General features: G+C 50.0%; 1 long non-coding RNA gene across 1 annotated transcript in view; it reads right to left on the reverse strand.

Annotated features, from left to right (window-relative positions):
* Positions 1–2,281: 2,281 nt before the first annotated feature.
* The window catches only part of LOC142923083 (uncharacterized), a 34,733-nt gene continuing 32,306 nt past the window's right edge, over positions 2,282–4,708 (reverse strand). Inside the window, exon 6 of the long non-coding RNA XR_012940505.1 lies at positions 2,282–3,417. This is a non-coding gene — a long non-coding RNA (uncharacterized LOC142923083). The remainder of the gene's footprint in view (positions 3,418–4,708) is intronic.

The raw sequence follows: 4,708 nt of genomic DNA on the forward strand, positions 1-4,708 counted from the left end.
TATGAGAATGGGTCATTTGTCAATATCACTGGGTGCACTATGAGAATGGGTCACGTGTCAATATCACTGGGTGCACTATGGGAATGGGTCACGTGTCTATATCACTGGGTGCACAATGGGAATGGGTCACGTGTCTATATCACTGGGTGCACTATGGGAATGGGTCACGTGTCTATATCACTGGGTGCACTATGGGAATGGGTCACGTGTCTATATCACTGGGTGCACTATGGGAATGGGTCACGTGTCTATATTACTGGGTGCACTATGGGAATGGGTCACGTGTCTATATCACTGGGTGCACTATGGGAATGGGTCACGTGTCTATATCACTGGGTGCACTATGGGAATTGGTCACGTGTCTATATCACTGGGTGCACTATGAGAATGGGTCACGTGTCTATATCACTGGGTGCACTATGAGAATGGGTCACGTGTCAATATCACTGGGTGCACTATGAGAATGGGTCACGTGTCAATATCACTGGGTGCACTATGGGAATGGGTCACGTGTCTATATCACTGGGTGCACAATGGGAATGGGTCACGTGTCTATATCACTGGGTGCACTATGGGAATGGGTCACGTGTCTATATCATTGGGTGCACTATGGGAATGGGTCACGTGTCTATATCACTGGGTGCACTATGGGAATGGGTCACGTGTCTATATTACTGGGTGCACTATGGGAATGGGTCACGTGTCTATATCACTGGGTGCACTATGGGAATGGGTCACGTGTCTATATCACTGGGTGCACTATGGGAATGGGTCACGTGTCTATATCACTGGGTGCACTATGGGAATGGGTCACGTGTCTATATCACTGGGTGCACTATGGGAATGGGTCACGTGTCTATATCACTGGGTGCACTATGGGAATGGGTCACGTGTCTATATCACTGGGTGCACTACCAGAATGGGTCACGTGTCTATATCACTGGGTGCACTATGGGAATGGGTCACGTGTCTATATCACTGGGTGCACTATGGGAATGGGTCATGTATCTACAGTGAGGGAAAAAAGTATTTGATCCCCTGCTGATTTTGTACGTTTGCCCACTGATAAAGAAATGATCAGTCTACAATTTTAATGGTAGGTTTATTTGAACAGTGAGAGACAGAATAACAACAACAAAATCCAGAAAAACGCATGTCAAAAATGTTATAAATTGATTTGCATTTTAATGAGGGAAATAAGTATTTGACCCCTCTGCATAACATGACTTAGTTCTTGGTGGCAAAACCCTTGTTGGCAATCACAGAGGTCAGACGTTTCTTGTAGTTGGCCACCAGGTTTGCACACATCTCAGGAGGGATTTTTTCCCACTCCTCTTTGCAGATCTTCTCCAAGTCATTAAGGTTTCGAGGCTGACGTTTGGCAACTCGAACCTTCAGCTCCCTCCACAGATTTTCTATGGGATTAAGGTCTGGAGACTGGCTAGGCCACTCCAGGACCTTAATGTGCTTCTTCTTGAGCCACTCCTTTGTTGCCTTGGCCGTGTGTTTTGGGTCATTGTCATGCTGGAATACCCATCCACGACCCATTTCCAATGCCCTGGCTGAGGGAAGGAGGTTCTCACCCAAGATTTGACGGTACATGGCCCCGTCCATCGTCCCTTTGATGCGGTGAAGTTGTCCTGCCCCTTAGCAGAAAAACAGCCCCAAAGCATAATGTTTCCACCTCCATGTTTGACGGTGGGGATGGTGTTCTTGGGGTCATAGGCAGCATTCCTCCTCCTCCAAACACGGCGAGTTGAGTTGATGCCAAAGAGCTCCATTTTGGTCTCATCTGACCACAACACTTTCACCCAGTTGTCCTCTGAATCATTCAGATGTTCATTGGCAAACTTCAGACGGGCATGTATATGTGCTTTCTTGAGCAGGGGGACCTTGCGGGCGCTGCAGGATTTCAGTCCTTCACGGCGTAGTGTGTTACCAATTGTTTTCTTGGTGACTATGGTCCCAGCTGCCTTGAGATCATTGACAAGATCCTCCCGTGTAGTTCTGGGCTGATTCATCACCGTTCTCATGATCATTGCAACTCCACGAGGTGAGATCTTGCATGGGTCCCCAGGCTGAGGGAGATTGACAGTTCTTTTGTGTTTCTTCCATTTGCGAATAATCGCACCAACTGTTGTCACCTTCTCACCAAGCTGCTTGGCAATGGTCTTGTAGCCCATTTTAGCCTTGTGTAGGTCTACAATCTTGTCCCTGACATCCTTGGAGAGCTCTTTGGTCTTGGCCATGGTGGAGAGTTTGGAATCTGATTGATTGATTGCTCCTGTGGACAGGTGTCTTTTATACAGATAACGAGCTGAGATTAGGAGCACTCCCTTTAAGAGTGTGCTCCTAATCTCAGCTCGTTACCTGTATAAAAGACAACTGGGAGCCAGAAATCTTTCTGATTGAGAGGGGGTCAAATACTTATTTCCCTCATTAAAATGCAAATCAATTTATAACATTTTTGACATGCGTTTTTCTGGATTTTGTTGTTGTCATTCTGTCTCTCACTGTTCAAATAAACCTACCATTAAAATTATAGACTGATCATTCCTTTGTCAGTGGGTAAACGTACAAAATCAGCAGGGGATCAAATACTTTTTTCCCTCACTGTATATCACTGGGTGCACTATGGGAATGGGTCACGTGTCTATATCACTGGGTGCACTATGGGAATGGGTCACGTGTCAATATCACTGGGTGCACTATGGGAATGGGTCACGTGTCCATATCACTGGGTGCACTATGGGAATGGGTCACGTGTCTATATCACTGGGTGCACTATGGGAATGGGTCACGTGTCTATATCACTGGGTGCACTATGGGAATGGGTCACGTGTCTATATCACTGGGTGCACTATGGGAATGGGTCACGTGTCTATATCACTGGGTGCACTATGAGAATGGGTCACGTGTCAATATCACTGGGTGCACTATGGGAATGGGTCACGTGTCCATATCACTGGGTGCACTATGGGAATGGGTCACGTGTCTATATCACTGGGTGCACTATGAGAATGGGTCACGTGTCTATATCACTGGGTGCACTACGGGAATGGGTCACGTGTCTATATCACTGGGTGCACTATGAGAATGGGTCACGTGTCTATATCACTGGGTGCCCTATGAGAATGGGTCACGTGTCTATATCACTGGGTGGACTGTAAGAATAGGTCACGTGTCTATATCACTGGGTGCACTATGGGAATGGGTCACGTGTGTATGTTAAAAGGGTGCAGTGTGAAAATGGGTCACGTGTAAACATTAAATGGTTGCACTATGAGAATGGTTCGAGTCACCTGATCGCTATGAAGGCTCGTGGCCCCGCCCACCAGAGACACGTGACCAGGATGGCCCCGCCCACCGCCAGCAGCGCAAGCAGAGAGGGGGGAGGAGCTTCCACGTGACCTGGGTCTGGAAGGAGATAGTGAGTGGAGTAGGTGAATGAGTGGGTGAGTGTGTGGGTGAATATGTTAGTGGGTGAGTGGGTGGGTGAGTGGGTAGGTGGGTGGGTGAGTGGGTAGGTGGGTGGGTGAGTGGGTAGGTGAGTGAGTGGGTGAGTGGGTGAATGGAGTGGGTGAATTAGTGGATGGGTGGGTGAGTGCATGGGTGAGTGGGTGAGTATGTGAGTGGGTGAGTATGTGAGTGGGTGAGTTGGTGAGTGGGTGAGTGAGAAGTGGGTGAGTGGGTGGGTGTGCGGGTTAGTTAGTGGGTGAGTGTGTGGGTGAATATGTTAGTGGGTGAGTGGGTCGGTGAGTGGGTAGGTGGGTGGGTGAGTGGGTAGGTGAGTGAGTGGGTGAGTGGGTGAATGCAGTGGGTGAATTAGTGGATGGTTGGGTGAGTGCATGGGTAAGTGCATGGGTGAGTGGGTGAGTATGTGAGTGGGTGAGTTGGTGAGTGGGTGAGTGAGAAGTGGGTGAGTGGGTGGGTGTGCGGGTTAGTTAGTGGTTGAGTGTGTGGGTGAGTGAGTTGGTGAGTATGTGAGTCGGTGAGTGGGTGGGTGAGTGAATGGGTAAGTGAGTGGGTGAGTGGGTCAGTGGGAGAATCAGTGAGTGGGTGAATGAGTGAGTGGGTGAGTGAGTGGGTGAGTGAGTAGATGAGTATTTGGTGAGTGGGTAGGTGGGTGAGTGGGTGGGTGAGTATGTGAGTGGGTGGCTGGGTAGGTGAGTGAGTTGGTGAGTATGTGAGTTTGTGGATGAGTGAGTGGGTGGGTGGGTAAATGAGTGGGTGACTGAGTGGGTGGGTGAGTGAGTGGGTGAGTGGTGGGTGAGTGGGTGGGTGTGCGGGTGAGTCAGTGGGTGAGTGGGTGACTGAGTGGGTGGGTGAGTGAGTGGGTGAGTGGGTGAGTGGTGGGTGAGTGGGTGGGTGTGCGGGTGAGTCAGTGGGTGGGTGAGTACGTTAGTGGGTGAATGAGTGGGTGAGTGAGTGGGTGCGTGGGTGAGTGGTGGGTGAGTGGGTGGGTGTGCGGGTGAGTCGGTGGGTGGGTGAGTATGTTAGTGGGTGATTGAGTGGGTGAGTGAGTCGGTGAGTGAGTGGTGGGAGGTGGTGACAGGTAACGTACAGGACTGCCAGACAGGGTGTAGTATGGTGGATAGTTCGACCTCCCAGGCTGTTTCAGTAACCATGAAGGCCGGTCTGGACTCACCTGGAAACGCGACGGCTGACGGGGCTCTGGTAAGCGACTCTGTCTCAGGGAGTAAACCCC

The sequence above is a fragment of the Petromyzon marinus genome, unplaced genomic scaffold (assembly GCF_048934315.1).
Source record: "Petromyzon marinus isolate PM22_M1 ecotype Great Lakes invasive population unplaced genomic scaffold, UKy_Petmar_22M1.pri1.0 PM_Scaffold_275, whole genome shotgun sequence".
Taxonomy (NCBI): domain Eukaryota; kingdom Metazoa; phylum Chordata; class Hyperoartia; order Petromyzontiformes; family Petromyzontidae; genus Petromyzon; species Petromyzon marinus.